Source organism: Arvicanthis niloticus, chromosome 14 (assembly GCF_011762505.2).
Source record: "Arvicanthis niloticus isolate mArvNil1 chromosome 14, mArvNil1.pat.X, whole genome shotgun sequence".
NCBI classification, from domain to species: Eukaryota; Metazoa; Chordata; class Mammalia; order Rodentia; family Muridae; genus Arvicanthis; species Arvicanthis niloticus.
In genome coordinates, this window is record NC_047671.1 from 21,749,833 (window position 1) to 21,766,813 (window position 16,981).

Consider the following 16,981-nt stretch of genomic DNA (forward strand, 5'->3'; position numbering starts at 1 on the left):
CTTTTGAAAAAAGCAAAACAAAACTGGACACTGTCATGAGGGAGGGCCAGTACTCAGGCGCAGTGCTGCTGGAGAGAGAACCAGGAAAATGACTACAAACAGCCTGTTCTTTGTAGTCTCAGTAGAGGCAAGGGGCCACTCGGAGACGCAGGAGTGCCTGACAACTATGATGCCCAAGGCCCCAAGTTTCTTGTATGATGGCTTCCAGACTGTTCTTGACCTCAGCGACTTTGCCACTGCTGGGCATTCCATTCTGGGAGAGTGCCCCCGCCCCTCCATCAGGTAGCGTCTTCTCGTTCGCAGACGCCTTCACTTAACCCATATGGACTGGTCACCAGCTAGGATGGTAGGCATGTCCTGACACCAGGGAACCTAGAATGCTCTGGAATCCCATGGGAAGCTCATCTGGCAAGGATCTCACCCCATGCCAGCGGGAAACACCAGCAAGTGAAAATCAGGGTATCTTTAGGGACCCCATGAGGACCGAGCCTTGAGTGATCCTGAAACGACTTGCTTTTCTATTCTGGTGGTAATACTCCTCATTTGTTAAATGAAAGGCTTGAAGACACCTCTCAGGCTCTCAGGTGCTGGGATTCTTTGCCACCTGTAGCCTGTGCATCCACCAAAGGACACTCCCTGTCAGGAGACTCTGGAAACCACCTGTGTCTGCCTGACCCCAAGCCAGGTAGAAATACCACACAAAAGGCGAGGAAGCAGCAAGATCTGTAATTTGTAGCAGTGGTTTCTTTTTAGATTGTGAAAACTGAGAACACCCTAGTATGGAGCTGGGGAAGTGCTTGGTTGGTAGACACACATGCAGGAAGCCCTGAATCAAATCTCCAGTACTTCAAATAACTGGGTGTGGTGGTACACACTTGTATTCCTCGTGCTCAGAGGGTCAAGATCAATGTAGGCTAGAAATACATTTGAGGAAAACTTGGGCTGTGTGAGAACCTGTCTACAAAAATGTGTGTGTGTGTGTGTGTGTGTGTGTGTGAGAGAGAGAGAGAGAGAGAGAGAGAGAGAGAGAGAGAGAGAGAGAGAGAGCGCAAATGTGGGTGAACCTGTTGAGAAGATACTCCCATAAGATCCAGCTGTATGGTATTTTCTTAATTAGCGAATGATGGGGAGGGCCCAGCCCACTGTGTGTGTGTGTGTGTGTGTGTGTGTGTGTGTGTGTGTGTTTTGAGGGTGCCATCCCTGGGCTGGCAGTCCTAGGTTCTATGAGAAAGCAGGCTGAACAATCTATAAGGAACAAGCCTGTAAGCAGCACCAGTCTGTGGCCTCTACAGTAGCTTCTGCCCAGTTTGAATTCCTGCCTTGGCTTCTCTCAATGGGTTGTGATTCAGGATACCCAAGCCAAACAAACCCTTTCCTCCCCAAGTTGCTTTTGGTCTAGGTGTTTCATCACAGCAACAGTAAGCCTGAGGCCATGTATTTATTTGTCCTTGAAAGGGGGCAAAAGACATCCAAAAACATTTTTCTTCTAGAGCTTTTCAAATGTTTCCAAATTTGGGTATTGTTTTGCCCATGGGATCCCCTTCCCCCCTCCATCACCCCAGCACTGTTCTCCTGCCTTCTTATGGTCTCGGGACCTCCCAGAGCGGAGCTCTCCAGTAATATTCCTGGAGAAGCTGGAAAGAGGTCCCAGCCTTACCCAGGTGACCCGGAACCACGAGCCTGAACCCAACCAGCTCTGCATATGGGGCATTCAGCTGTCTCAGCAGCCTCCTGCTACCCTTTCTCAATGTAATTAGTGACTCCCAGTAAATGCTACCCTTTCCTTCTGCTCAGAGCGGAGTCTAGGCTAGGAGGAGGTCATAGAGGAGCTGTGCAGTTCTGGGGGGTGGGAGGTCTGCCCTTCAGCTTTAGTTCTTGAGCAGTTAAAAGGACACTACCCACTTTACTACAAGGTGGTCCTGGGCTGTGATCTGAGCCTGTGGTTTCCTGTTGGGCTAGAAAGTGGGTTCCGGGGTGGTTCCAGGAACTCTACCACAAACACCAGGATTCAATAAGGAATAACATGACTTAATGAAGTTTCTGGAGGTCACCCCTGCCCCGTGCCCCTAACCTACCCCTTACACTGTAGTAGGAGAGGGTAATAATAATGAGACTATTGCCGGATGTTTCTGTTCAGAATTCATGGGATTATTATTACACTATTATATTATTATTATTGTCATTATTATTATATTATATAGTATATTTATTATATAGTATTATTAATTAATTATGTTATATTATTATATATTATATGTATTATATTATATATTATATTATTATACTAGTAGGTGTTACAGTAGATAAGAAAAATGGGGCCAGCTTAGACCCCATCATCTTGCTAACAACTGGATGAAAGGTCTCTCTCTACCCTAGGTCTGAGGCTTGCCCAGGATAGTGTGGGCATGTGTTTTGCATTAAATAGGCCTGGGGCTTACTCCCCTGCACACTCATGTGCACATGCCCTCCAGTGTACAGGGGCATGCATACATCACACCAACCTGGTTTGGTGTCTGGAAAGCCAGTTGCAAATTGAGAACTCCGAGTCTTTTTTTTTTTTTTTTTTTGGTTTTTTGAGACAGGGTTTTTCTGTGTAGCCCTGGCTGTCCTGGAACTCACTTTGTAGAGCAGGCTGGCCTCAAACTCAGAAATCCGCCTGCCTCTGCCTCCCAAGTGCTGGGATTAGCCTCCTTGGATCTTATCAGGGAGAGACAGTGGGATGTCGATGGTATCTTACCTGTAGTCCCAGCAATCCAGCCAATTCCCTTTGTCCCACACTGGAAAGGGTCTCTCCCATTATACTGACTGTCCAACATCCATTCCAGGTTCATGCCATCACCCACAGATACCATCCTCAGGATACCAGGATTCAAGAGGCCTGGAACAAAGAAGGTTCAGGAATCCTGGGGTCTGGGGCTGCAACACAGTCTAGAGCAATGAACACATTGGGTAGGAAGCCCAAGGGCTCTTACCTGTTTTAAGGGCAGCAGTGATTCTGACTCAGACCCTGGCTTGCTGGGGAAGGGTGGGGGGGGCAGAGCCGGCTCACCCCTACCAGCTCCATATTTAGGTTGTGCTAAGCACTTGTGGTACATGGTGCCTTCCATAAATCATTGTCAAAACTTGATTCTCTGGAAGTCCTCAAATCCCACCACAAGGCACTCGTGCCGACGTCAGTGAGCGCGTGGACATAGATACGGCCCATTGTAAAAGCATTTCCTTGGTTCTAATTCCTTCATGTATGGGAACTAAAAACATTAAAACAAAAACAAAAACAAAAACAAAAAAAAAAAAAAAAAAAAAAAAAAAAAAAAAAAAAAAAAAAAAAAAAAACAGAGCTCGATGCTCCCGAACTGAGGGGATAGAAGAGGATTGGAACAGTGTAAGACGCTCTGGGAGACAAGGAAACAGAACAGGTTCTCTGCTCCACAGAATCCCCAGGAGTCTCAGGCCTCTTGTCTATACACGGCAAATTAGACAAGACAGTGCCTAGTAGGTGTCCTGTGAATAACCATTTCTATAGCTAGGTAGCAGCAAAAACAGAATACAAGTAGGTCCCCTTCCCCCCAAATCTGCAGGGTCCAGGGGAACTGCACAGTTGGAGACGTGCACGTCATATGAGTGTATTTGAAAACCGTTTCAGTTTCATGTAGCATGGCCTATCTTCACGCTTTGCTAAGTATGCCCCTCGGGACACTCAGGAAGGCCAGGCTGGAATTTGGAATTTTCTGATGCAGTACTCTGCATCAGCTGCTGGATGGGGTTATACCCCAAAGAGTACTGAAGCCCTGTGTCTAACCGGCTTGCCTTGGCTGTGGCAACTCTGCTCAGTACCTTGGGACCCGTTTGAATATTAGGTAGACATTTGGCCCTGTACAACAAATAGCACCCCTCCCTGAGTCATTAGTCCCTTCAGAAGAAGTGGTTAGAGACCCCTCACCAGGACAAGCATTTGTTCTGTAGGGAATGTGTTGGAGAAGCATGGTGGTTCTACTGCCCCAGCCCTGGTGCCTCCTGGCTCCACCCTGGCTCCTGGACCACTACCCCAGGGTCCTGGTTCCTCTGGGTTAGGTCAGTAAGTCAAAGCTGTTCACTGGGTTTTCAATTCCTGGGGCTAAGCATCTCAGACATCTTTCCTTTCAGACAGCGATGGAGTCTGAGATTATAATTTGCTTAAACTGTGGCAAGCCATGGAACCCTCTTCCTTGTGCTATTCATTTTCTCCATCTTGATTATTTATTTTAAAAACCGGTGTGTGTTGGCTTTATGTCAACTTGACACAAGCTATAGTCATTTGAGAGAAGGGAACCTTAATTGAGAAAATGCCTCCATAAGACTAGGCTGTAGGCAAACCTGTAGGGTATTTTCCTAATTAGTGATTGATGGGTGATGGCCCAGCCCATTGTGGGTGGTAGCACCTCTGGGCTGGTGGTCCTGGGTTCCCTAAGAAAGTAGGCTGAGCAAGCCATAAGAAGTAAGCCAGTAAGGAGTGCTCCTCCATGGCCTCTGCATCAATTCCTGCCTCCAGGTTCCTGTCCTGTTTGAGTTCCTGTCTTGGATTCCTTCAATGGACTGTGATTCAGGATTGTTAAGCCAAATAAAACAGTTCCTCCCCAAGCTGCTTTTGTCCATGGTGTTTCATCACAGCAATAGTAACCCTAAGACAGACCTTAGTAGTCTATCACCTGGAAACTAAACCGTCCAGCCATGATGGATAGAGCCTCTGTGTTCCTAGCACAGTGAGCTAAGTATTAGGAAATGTTCGTCCTTGTCTAGAAACTGCTGATTTATTTCTCCCTTAAAATATTCTCTCTTGAAGCTGCACATATTACTGTGTCCACTGCACACATGAACTGCCCTTGGCTCTGGGACTCCAGAGCTGCCTGAGGCAGACCCTAGACTGAGTAGGTGTGTCCAAGAGCTCCACAAACTGGAAAGATGGCAGCACTGGCAGTCTGGTAGGCATGGAATTTGCACTGAGTTCCAAGTGTGGGGGTGGTGGTGGTCAGGCCGCCCCCAGAGAGAGGAGCACAGGACGCTTCACTTAGGACAAGGTAGGGAGAGACCAATCAAACAAACAAAACCAACCAAACAAACAAAATGATTACAAATGGTAGCTAAAACTCTAACAGGTTCTTTGAACAATTTCATGGGACCTGTTCAGGGTTTCTGGAAGGCCCAGAACATGGAAACACTCATGGCAGTCCCAATTTTAGAGGCTTCCTTCCAGATAAAGTGGGTAGGACATGGACCAGAGCATCCCTTCCTGGTGTGGGTATACAGGTCCCCAGGAAGGACCACACTATATTGGGGTGGGAGCAGGCCCATAGGGGCCAGGAGGAAGAAAGAACTGGAAGTCTGGGAAAGCAAAGTCTCAGGTTCAGGCCCAGGCTCGGCCAACCTAACCAGGGATGGGACAGCATGAATAGATGGAGATGTGGCTGGAGCCTTTATCTGAGGCCATCGAGTGCGATGGGTACAGTCATGCAAGGGTGTGAAAGCTGAGGCTGGAGTAGGAACCACACATGACACCCTCTCTCATATGGCAGAGCACTGCTTAGAAACAAGAATGGAGGAATGGCGTGTGCATCGAGGTGGATGGACCCAGGAAGAGCATGCTGCAGAGATTGTGTGATTCCATTCCAGTGAAATGGCTGAGAGTGGAGTAATGTTTGTCAGGTCTGGGGAGGGAGTGAATGGATTTCCAAGGGTTTCTTTCTAAGGGGTGAAAATGTCCAAAGATAGATTGTGGGGTGGGGGTACTGATGAGTGACTGTACTAATAACCACCCAGCTGATCGCTTCAAATGAGCAGATGCAGGTGACTTGGAGCTTGTTAAAGTTCTATTTTGAAACTGGGTCTCACCATGTAACTCCAGCTGGCCTGAAACTCTCAGAGATCTGTCTGCCTCTGCCTCTTGGCTTCAATAAAAGCTTCAATATTCAATAAATATTAAAAAAAATAACGATTGGTAATTCTGGGTGAGTGGTCCATACCTTTAAACCCAACACTTAGGAGGCAGAGGTAACCATGGGGCTAAAACACACACTGGGTCAGGTTAACGCCAACTCCCACACTAAGACAAGATGCATGTTCCTTCCAGGACAGTGATATCACTGGCCTCAATCTCCATAAGGCAAGAATGAAAGGAGGAAGAAGAGGAGGAGGGAGGAGAAGGAAGAGGAGGAAGAATAAGAAAGAAGAAGAAGGGGGAGGAGGAGGAGGAGGAGGAGGAGGATAAGGAAGAGATCCTTCATGTTGAGAGAGTGTGGAGGAGAGGAGAGATGCTATGCCTGAGAAGAGTGGAGGACAGAAAGACATGGCTGCGGTGTCTCCCCAGTGGCTGAGCTACTAGGCACAGATCCATCTGGGTTTTGGGGGATTGTCACACCCTCCTGAGCTGACTTCTTACAGTTTTATTCAGGCACCATTTACACCTGGAACCTCACCAAGTTCAAGTATCTTCTAAACAAATTCTAAGATTCCTGGCTAACAGAGGGTGCATTCAGACTGGGACCCACCCTGTGCTTGAGTCCTTATTCTCCTCCTTATAGGGGTCCCCCGAAACCATACCTTCCAAGAAGGAGCTTTCAATGAAAACTGTGTACAGATGTGTGTGCTTATGTAAGTATATGTCATATGCATATGACACAATAATCGTACACATTTATCGTACAGTGTGGCGGTTCAGTACCTGTATACAAGGTGTGAAGATCATATGGAGTAACTGGCGCCTGAGACGTGGTAGTTTTGACTCTCTCTCTCTCTCTCACTCTCTCTTTCTCTCTCTCTCTTTCTCTCCTCTCCCCCTTCCTGTCCTCTCTCTCCCTCCCTCTCTCCTTCCCTCCCTCCCTTTCTCTCTTTCCCTCTCTCCCTCTCTGCCTTATGGTTGTTGCTTACGTTGGGAGCTCTCAGCTCCTGCTCCGACACCATGCTTGCCTGCTGCCACACTTCCTGCAGTAGATTCTAACTCTCTGAAACTGTAAGCCCGATTTAAATGCTTTGTGTATAAATTGGCTTGGTCCTGGAGTCTTATCATAGCAATAGAAGAGTAATGAGGACAAACATATATTATTTCTTTGGGTCGGGACGTTCAATCCTGTTAGCTATTGTGAAATATTTGATCTTGATCGTTGTCAACTACTGTTATCCCACTGTGCTGTCAACCAGGGAGGATGCAGGGGCTTCACTGCACAACCAAGGGTAAGCACTCCACACCCATCAGTCTTGAGTTTGGGTTCATTTTGGACAGTGATTTTTATTTTGGTTTGGTTTGGTTTGGTTGTTTTTTGTTGTTGTTTTTGTTTCTTTTGCTTTGTTTTGTTCTGTTTTGGTTATTTTGAGACAGAGTTTATGTAGCCACGGTTGGCTGTCTTGGAAGTTGCTCTGAACACCAGGCCGGCCTCAAGCTCAGCGATCTACCCACCTCTGCCTCCTGAATGCTGGGATTCAAGGTGTGCACCACCATCTCCCAGGTCATTTGGACGATGTTATGCTCAGGGAACATGCCACAGCTCCTGACTCCCCATCAGAATACTTTTGCACAGGACAGGAGACAAACAAGACCCCATGTACACATCTTTGCTACACAAGAGAACAAGAGGCCACCCAGGTTCAGGAGGTCCGATGAGGACGTATTTCTGGTTTGTACCAGAGGATGTGTCACATGAAGTCTTCCAGACCTGGAGAAGGAGCTCCAAAGTTTATGGCTTCTTTTATCCTGGATTCTGGAAGTTCTGGGTGTAGAGAAAACCAGTTTCCACATCAGCCTGTGAATAAGGCCAGATGACCTCTGAATGGCTCCTGGTCACATCCTGTGACTAATGGGCACCTGCCAAGGCTTATACAGATGGTGCTCCCTCCAACCCCCACAGCTGCCTGTTGCGTGGTTAACCTGAGTATGTTACAAACTTACTTCCAACCACCTCCCTAGTCTCAGCCTGGCCTCAAACTCAAGGGCCTCCTGGCTCAGCTTCCTGAGTGCTGGGATTACAAGCAGGCACCTCCATACCCAGCTCTTTCTTTCATCCTTACTTTTTTGCAGTACTAAGGATAAAACTGGGGCCTCAGGTATGCTGGGTACATGCTACCACAGAGCTGTACCCTCAGTGTACCAATTTGATTTTAAAGGATTTTCCTATCAAGGAACTTTAGTTTCTTAAAGCAACAACAACAGCAAAACAAAACAGAACCACCACTTATTTTTAATTGACAAAAGACTTTATCTATATCACATATTTCATTTGCCTTGATATATGAATACATCATAAAATGATCAAATCAAGTCAATTAATGTGTGTTACTGCACATATTATTTTTCTAAGGAGAAGTACACTTTAAAATCTATTCTCAGTACACTGTTGTTAGCTCCTGACATTTGTACATTCATTGAACTGAACCTTTGTTTCCTCTAACCACCTCCCCCCCACCTCCCCACTTCCTGCTTCCAAGAAAGCAGAGTCTCACATCCGTGAAGTAAATTATGGGGACGGATGCTGGAGGGATGGCGTAGCTGTTGCCATTCTCAAATTAGAGCAGCAGGAGGACCCACACTCTCCTTTAGGAGGTAACGGCCTTTACCATTCTTGTGTAGAAGGAGTGAGGGTCAGGAGACCCTTGCCTGAGAGGCCAGCTACTTACTTCCCGCAGCTGAGTCTTGTAGTAACATTAGGACACGGTGGTTACCTGGGGGCAGGCCTGGGGTGTGTTGTCCCCATACTGAACTGGGTTTTTTTGATGATGTAGCTGCCTGAAGTTACCCAAGCTCCTCTGAATAACCCCAATAAACTCACCAGTTCAGCAAGCTGGACTTAGTTGAAGTAATTTCTCTGGTCTCTCAGTGTCCTACCTAGAGGGAGCAGATACTTCTGTGCATCTCCCCAGGGGAAGTCACACAATGTACAGAGGTGGGCAGCAGCAAATCCAGCCTATGACAGGCGAGACATGCAACCTCACCTCGGGAAGGTACCAGAGTGTTTCTGAGCTAGGTGGTGAATGTGGAGGAGTGGTGTTCACACACGACTGAGGCCAGTGGCTTGCCCAAACCCAACATCAGTCTGTAGCGTGGCTTGGTAAAAGAGTCCTGACCAAGGTGAGAGAATACTGAGAGTATTCATCATGAGACCCCTAACTAGCAATATTACCTCCGAGCCTCAGTTTTCCCTCTGTGATACATGGATGTGTGAACATCCTAAGCCCAGATGTTCTGGGCTTCATTGGCAGCTCTCAGACAATGCTGGGCCTTTCTCCTGCTCCTTCATGAGGCCCCCTTCTTCTGTATACACACACACACACACACCCCCCACATGCACAGACACAATAATTAAAAAAAAAAACATTTTTGAAGATCACATTGGCTGTGAAGGATACTATCACTCACGGCAGGATGGGAGTGGTGTTATATGCCCTTGTGTGTATGATATAGAAATATGAAATATGCTCTCAAACCCTTCAATTTGCAATTAAACATGTACCTACCCAAGATAACAGAAGAAACGGTAAGTGTTCTGTTTAGTATTCTAGCTAGCAGTGAGAAGAGAGAGGGTGGGAGAAGAGAAGAAAGGGGAGAGGCACCCTATGACTGGTGTTCCCAGCAGCTTTCCCCAGGGCTCCTGACTGGTCTTTTCCACAGTCCTTCACAAACAGGACCCAGAGCTCAAAGGCCTTCTCCGTAGAAGGTTGATGGTCAGGACCATGTAAGTGAGGCACACCTCTTTCATTATAAAATATTATTTTTAGTGCTTAATAATGATTCGTGATTTGCTCACTCTTTTTTTTTCCAGGAATAGTGAGTGCTTGCAACATTGTAGCCCAGTGCTAGGTGCTAATGGTGGTCCTTAGGCGGGCGTTGTTGGGAATATCTGAAACAGATAAAAAATAATTCTCAGATGTTGGGCCAGGAATGCAGCTCTGCCTTACAGCATGTGTCTAGCACACCCAAGACCATTATTTTAGTTCCCATCACTGAAAAAAATTATATATGTACATATATATAATTATAAGACATAGACTGCAGAACAGTGGTTACCAGAGGCTGGGGAGAGGGCTCAGGAGGAAAGGATGGCTGAAGACAGTTTTAGGTAGATCTCAGTGGGCAAGTCTGTGGGGCATTTTCTTGATTAATGATTGATGTGAGGGGGAGTCCACTGTGGGTAGTGCCATCCCTAGGCAGGTGGTTCTGGGTTCTATAAGAAAGCAGAGTGAGAAAACCATGGGGGACAAGCCAGTAAGCAGCACCCCTCCATGGCCTCTGCTTCAGCTGCCCTGACTTCCCTTCATGATAAACTGTAAGTGGAAATAAACCCTTTCTTTCCTGGGTTGCTTTTGGTTATAGTGTTTATCACAGCGATAGAAAGCTAACCAGAACAGAGTGGAATCAAAGCATCACGCGGTGCCTCTTCAACATGCACAATGTTTAAGTATCAGCAAAATAGAAAAATAGAACGATGGGATGATCCAATGATTTTCATCATTGTTTTCTTGGTTGTTTGTTTTTCTGTTTGTTTCTTTTCTTGAATGAGGCATGGTCTCATGTTTTTGCTATCCAGCCTTAAGCTCTGAGTGGATGGCGCTACCAGCCACTACCCACAAAGTACTGGATCTGCAGATGAAGAACATACACACACACACACACACACACACACACACACACACACACACACTGCTCAATTCAACCTGCCTTATTGGCTCAATTGCTGGATTCTTCTAGGCCTTCCTCAGCTAGCGTGCCCTCCAGATACTCTTAGCTCAGCACCTCTCTAAAGGCTGCTCAGTTACCTTTAGTCTCGGCTTAACATCCTAACCTTCCACCTGGAGAAGAGGCCTATGGTCGCTCCGCCGGAAATCTCACATGGCTGGTCACCTTTGGCCTTCCTAAGCTTTGAAAACTCATTTCCTCTCTTCATGTCTCCTTGCCTCCCTTCTGGGGACCCAGAAGTCCCGCCTCTTTCCTCCCCCCATCCCCAGTGATTGGCCCCTGGCATCTTTACTGATAGATCAAGAACCAATTGGGGAACAGAACCTTAGCATCAGAACCACTCCCTACAGTCTCAGCCTGGTCTCAAATTCATAATCCTCCTGCTTCAGCCTCACAAGTGCTAAGATCACAGGAGTACATCACTATATCCAGTCAATATGGAAGGTATTAATTAATTAATTAATTAATTAGTTTTACATTAGTGCTAAAGAAGAAGGAGTGGACACAGAGGGATGTGAGGGGACAGGTAGAAAGCACCTTGGAGGTCTTCAGTGGGATTTATTTCTATGGATCCAGCAGACCCTCAGGAAAGCTACAAATGGACTGACTGGACTATGGACCTAGAGATCCAATGGATCCTAGGGTCTGCAGACCCCTGGGATCCCTAGGACCTGAGTGTCTCAGTGGTGAGGGCCGCTGTTGGGCTCTTCATCTGTAAACCGGAGATGCTGCTGACACAGCATGGCTGGGTGTGGAGACAGTCCACAGGCCATATGGCTGAATGGCATTCAAAGTCCATTTCATCTGAGGTAGCCCGATGACCTCTGCCCTGCCTCCCCAAGCTCTCCATGGTTTCCCAAACTGTGCTCACAATGGACCAGTTGTCCTGTCACCAGCAAAGTCCCTTTCCTGATGAAAGTTTTGTACACCAGAAGCTGTGCCTGAATTGGCTGCTCTCATCTTTGTGTAGTGATGTTGTCTGTGGAAAGGCTATATTTTAGTCTTATCCTGGTCCACTCACATACCTCTATTTTCCTGGGACGTAAACCTGTCTGGCTCCCCTATCTTGAATTCCCAGAGTCCTTTTAGAATACCAGGGCCACTCCTTGGGGAAGCCCCATTTCCTGTCACCTGCTTTCTCCACAGCCACAGTATCTGTCTCTGAGTTCAGGTCTCCACCTCCAAGACTCTGCCCGGATGCCTGACTGTGTGTTCATCAGCTTCTAAAGCGTCTGCAAGAGGCCCCCCAGGTCCTGTACGTTGCTCCCTCTCAGCTCATTCTGCCTCTGAACTGTTCTGGAACGTTTGGATCTATCTGTCTCTCCCCTCCCCCATCACCAATTGTGCGCTCACATACTGCTGTGTGGTGTGTTCTCTATCAAAGGCACAAGTGGCAGTGTTTGTTTCTACCCTCCTTACGGCTCTGCCTTTCCCCTGGACAGGCTCTGGGGATGGTTCAGGCATTCTCTCTGCCTAGAGGGACAAGCTGGCAATAAGATATGTGAAATTCTCTCTCTCTCTCTCTCTCTCTCTCTCTCTCTCTCTCTCTCTCTCTTTCTCTCACTCTCTCTCTCTCTTTCTAAAACTGTGTCTGTGTGGAGAGTTAACTCGGTTCCCCGCAGGAGTCCACCCCTCCCCAGCTGGCTCAGCTGTTCTTTGGAATTCTGCAGTGCCACTCCCTAGCTCTCAGCTGGCTTAGGGATCCAGAAAACATCCTCCCCCCTACCCACCCTAGGGCACTCACCCTTCAATTCTTTAACCCTTCCCTTTCAAGTCACATTTGTGATTAACTCCCATATATGTGGTCCAGAATCTATGGGAAGACAGAGTGATATGTGTGTCAAGTGTCCACCTCTTTTGATGGTTACCCTGTCCAAGTCAGGTATGTTGGCGTTTTTTCAGATGTTGCTGGGCAGTGGTGGCGCACGCCTTTAATCCCAGCACTTGGGAAGCAGAGGCAGGCAGATTTCTGAGTTCGAAGCCAGCCTGGTCTACAAAGTTCCAGGACAGCCAGGGCTACACAGAGAAACCCTGTCTCAAAACAACAAACAAACAAACAAACAAACAAAAACCAGATGAAACATAGGCTGGAGGGCCAGGAACATAGCCTCAGTCAGACATTTTATCATCTCTTCCTCTGACTCCCCCTCTTTAACTCTCTCTCTCTCTCTCTCTCTCTCTCTCTCTCTCTCTCTCTCTCTCTCTGTGTGTGTGTGTGTGTGTGTGTGTGTGTGCTCCACAGCACATATGTGGAGGTCAGAGGGGAGTCTGTTCTTTACTTCTGTCAGGCTTGGTGACAAGTGGCTTTTATCTAGTGTTCCCTCCCCCTCACTCCTCAATTTCTTTTGTCTTATCCATTTATTTAGAGAGCTGAGGGTGGTATGGAAGGGGGAAGGCTCCAATCCTGCTCTGTACCCTAGATCTTTACACAAGTTCAGCACACATAGATCAGGCTGTATCTGCACTGGGAGAGCCACCAGACCGCCTTCCGCTTCAATGGATTGTCTAAGTCCCATTATGGGAAGGAATTCTACCTGGGAGAGCTGGGGTCACCACACCTTGTTGGCTGTGTTGAAAATCCTGGCCTGCGCTTCTGAGATGTCCTGCCAGAGCTTTCACCAACCCATGGTGACAATGTTGAGTGGCTGGGAACCACCCTTGGGCCTAGCTGGGGACAGTCCTCCTCCACCCTCTCAGCTGCCTTCCACTCAGAAGAACAGCTGGAGAAGTGGCCCATTAAAGACTTTGGAGCTATTTTTACGTGACCATCTGCCACCTAGACCAGGTCTGGCAGGCAAACACAGGCCTTAAGAATCCAGAGCAGGTGGTGACAGCAGACAGCTGAGGATCCTCCTCCTGCCCCACACCCCAGGACAACCCCTCATGGACTGTGGAACCAAGGATGCTGGAAATGTGGCTGAGAATAGAAAGCAGAAGGGTCCTCTGCCCATCATAACACAGGGTGGTGTGGAAGCCTCCTTCCTGAAACCATCTTAGAAAAATGTAAGCCTGGGCAGAGCATGGGCCCAGTGCTGGCCAGCGGATCCAGCTGACCCTCCTGCTACCAACTTTACTGGAAACGACTCCAATCAGCAAATGTAGTTACAGAAAGCCTGGGACTTCACTAGTAACAAGACCCTATAGTGCCTGCAGCCTGACTCCACAAAGCCTGGTGTGGTTAGGGGGCTGGTTCTGTCCCCCAACCCCAGTGACTGCAATAAGACTGGGTGCCTGGGAGGCAGCAGTCATCAGAGTTGAGGATAAATGGCTTTATTTCACTCAGCTTTTTGGGAGGGATGTAGTATTTCTTTTATAAGTCATTCTAGAATGTTCTAAACATACCCAAGTTAGAGACTAGAATAATGAACCTCCATTTACCATCATTCAAGGTCATGTTTTGTTTTGTTTTCTTAGAACTTATATCTACTTCCTAGAAAGAAAAAGTTAAGAAAGACAAAATGCCTGCATCTAATTATAGTAAATTTTTTTTTTTTTCATTTTTAGGGAAGAAAGATGGGTAAGATACGTTAAAAGACATCAACTTTTTCTGCTGTTTTTGTTTTTTTTTTCTCCTCAGTGAGAAAGAAAAAGTGTTAATTTCTACAGAGTCTATTGACCAAGCTTCCTTCAGCTCTGTCTTACAGCTTGGAGGCCAGGGAAGAACAGTAGCTGTCTGGAGCTTGGTATGGTTCCAACTGTGTTCATGTGTGTTATGATGAACTCAGGTTCCAGGCCTGAAGGTCTCCTTACAGGTAGGACAATCATAATATTGACCTTAGCTGTCTTATTTTAAATATTAAATACAGTTATCAACAGTTCATAAATATTTTTATAATTTTAAAAATTATATATGAGGCAAGGCCTCACTGTGTAACTCTGCTTGGACTGGAATTTGCTGCGTAGACCACAGACTCGCTACATCGACTCTCAGAGATCCACCTGCCTCTGCGTCGTGGTGCAGAACTTGAGTTATTTTGAATACCGGAACCAGGAGGGGAAAGCTATCGATCTGAGGGCGATGGATCCAAGGTTCTTGGTTTACCCTGGAAACAGAACCCTCCTCTTCCTAGTTCAAGGGAGAGCCACATCATGCCCAGGGTGGTTGCAGCAGCAACAACAACGTCACTACCCCTCACGCAGCCGCAGGTGATGACCAAAGCGAGCTAAGTCCATTTGTGGTCCAGTTCAAGATCCTCCAAGAGTGACATGGTGAGCCCTGGCTTAAACCTGCAAAATCCCCTTCTCCTTGAACTAATTACAAAGGTCAGTTCTCCTGTGTCACCCCCACCCCCACCCCGCCTGCCCGGACGCAGGTGACTCAGAGACAGAGAAACAGCAATGATAGTTTGTTAGGGTGTCGGGAACAAGCAAAAGAAACGTATCCTAAGTGCTACCATTTCGTTTTCAGACTCCATTTAATCATAGGGAGAAACTAAACTCAAGGTCCCAGGCTCGAGGGGAGCTGGGGACTTCCCAATAGCTGGACACCTTCTGTTGTACGGAGACAGTTGTCTGAGTCCAGACATCTCAGGGACAACTTCTCCATCTTGCTGGCAGGGTCAAACTAAGTTCACGTTCCCAGGTCCAGGAACCAACTCCTATCCTGATTGGTGGAAACTCCCTCGCTTAACTCCGTACATCAAACATCAAAATCTGGTTGGACAACGCTGTAGGCCACCCAGTTTCTCCTCGCTTTAAGGTAGGCTGTGCGGTAGCTTCTCCAGGGTCATAGTTCAGCTCCCGAGTCTGTTCTGTAGCCCTGACCAATCGGTAGCGGCTTGATTACAATAAATTTTTGTCATCTGCATTGAACTGGTTTTTGAGTTATGTTGGATTTAAGCAGACCCCACAACATGGGGACAAGTGAAGGAACTTGCCCATCAAAACCTTCTGTGGCCCCAGCATGGCCTCACACTGCTTTAACCCCAGTGTTTGGGAGGCAGAGGCAGGCAAAATATCTGAGTTCAAGGCTATAGTGTAGACTAGAGTTTATTTAGGACATGAGGAGCTGAGAAAGGAGTAGCGATTGGGGGGGGGGGAGAGCAGAGAGATGAGAGACAGGGGGGAGGGGGAGGGAGAGAGCAAGAGAGATGAGAAGGGAAGGGGAGGGGTGGGGGTAGGGGAAGGAGAGAGAGAGAGAGAGAGAGAGAGAGAGAGAGAGAGAGAGAGAGCGCAGGAGGTGTGTGGCTGTGTGAGTTGGAAGAACTCGGAGGTCATGGAGCCCCAGTTGTAGGCTCTAGTGTCACTGAGGGGCCACCTGTGTGTCTGGAGCGAAGCAATTGTTTTAGAAAGAGTGGGTAAGAGTGACAGAGGAATTGTGGCCCGTGGAGAGATGCCTGCCAACCAAAGGCATGGTGTTTACATTTAAAATTTCTGCAAAATGCCGCGCTGATGCAGCAGCACACCTTTAATTCCAGCACTGGAGAGGCAGAGGTGGGTGGTTTTTTGTGAGTTTGAGGCCAGCCTGGTCTACATATCGAGTTCCAGACCAAGTAAGGGCTATGGAGTGAGACTGTCTGGATGATGATGGTGATGATGGTGATGATGGTGATGATGATGATGATGGTGATGGTGATGGTGATGGTGATAACGATGTTTTGCACAGAGTTTTCCAGGAATGGAATTTCTGGTCTACCTAGATGGAATCCTAATTTTACAGATAGAAGCCTAGCCAGCACATCCTGCCCCTGCTGGGAGATTTACACTGGAGCCTGGCTTTGGCCAGAATACTTAATTCTATATTCTCAGAGTTTGGATGGCACAAGGACGTAGCTGTGGCAGAGAGCTCTGGATCAAGCCCACTAGCCACAAGGTAGAGGCATTAGCATGCCTTTGGGTATACAGAGAGAGCCATAGTGGGCACAGACATCTGTTTTAGTTTGTCTGAAGAAAGAGGTCCACCAAGAAACATCTAGGTGGGACTCGAGGAACTCAGTGCTCACTGAAGAAACTTGTTCTTGTAGAGGACCTGGGTTCAGTTCCTGGCACCCACGTGGTGGCTCAAAACTATTTGTAACTCCAGTTCCAGGTGATTTTATATCCTCTTCTGGACCACTATGGATACCAAGCACACACATGGTGCACGTGCATGCATGCACGTAGATGAAATATTCATATTTGTAAAATAAAATGTAAAAATATGGAGGAAAAAAGGAATATCAAGATGAACATAGTGCAGGGTCATGAACTCTGAGCTCATGAGAACCTTTCCCCCCTCCCCCGCGTTGTTATTCTAGACATAAATTAGAATTCTTGTGCTTAACTCAGGATCCACAGCTCTTGAGA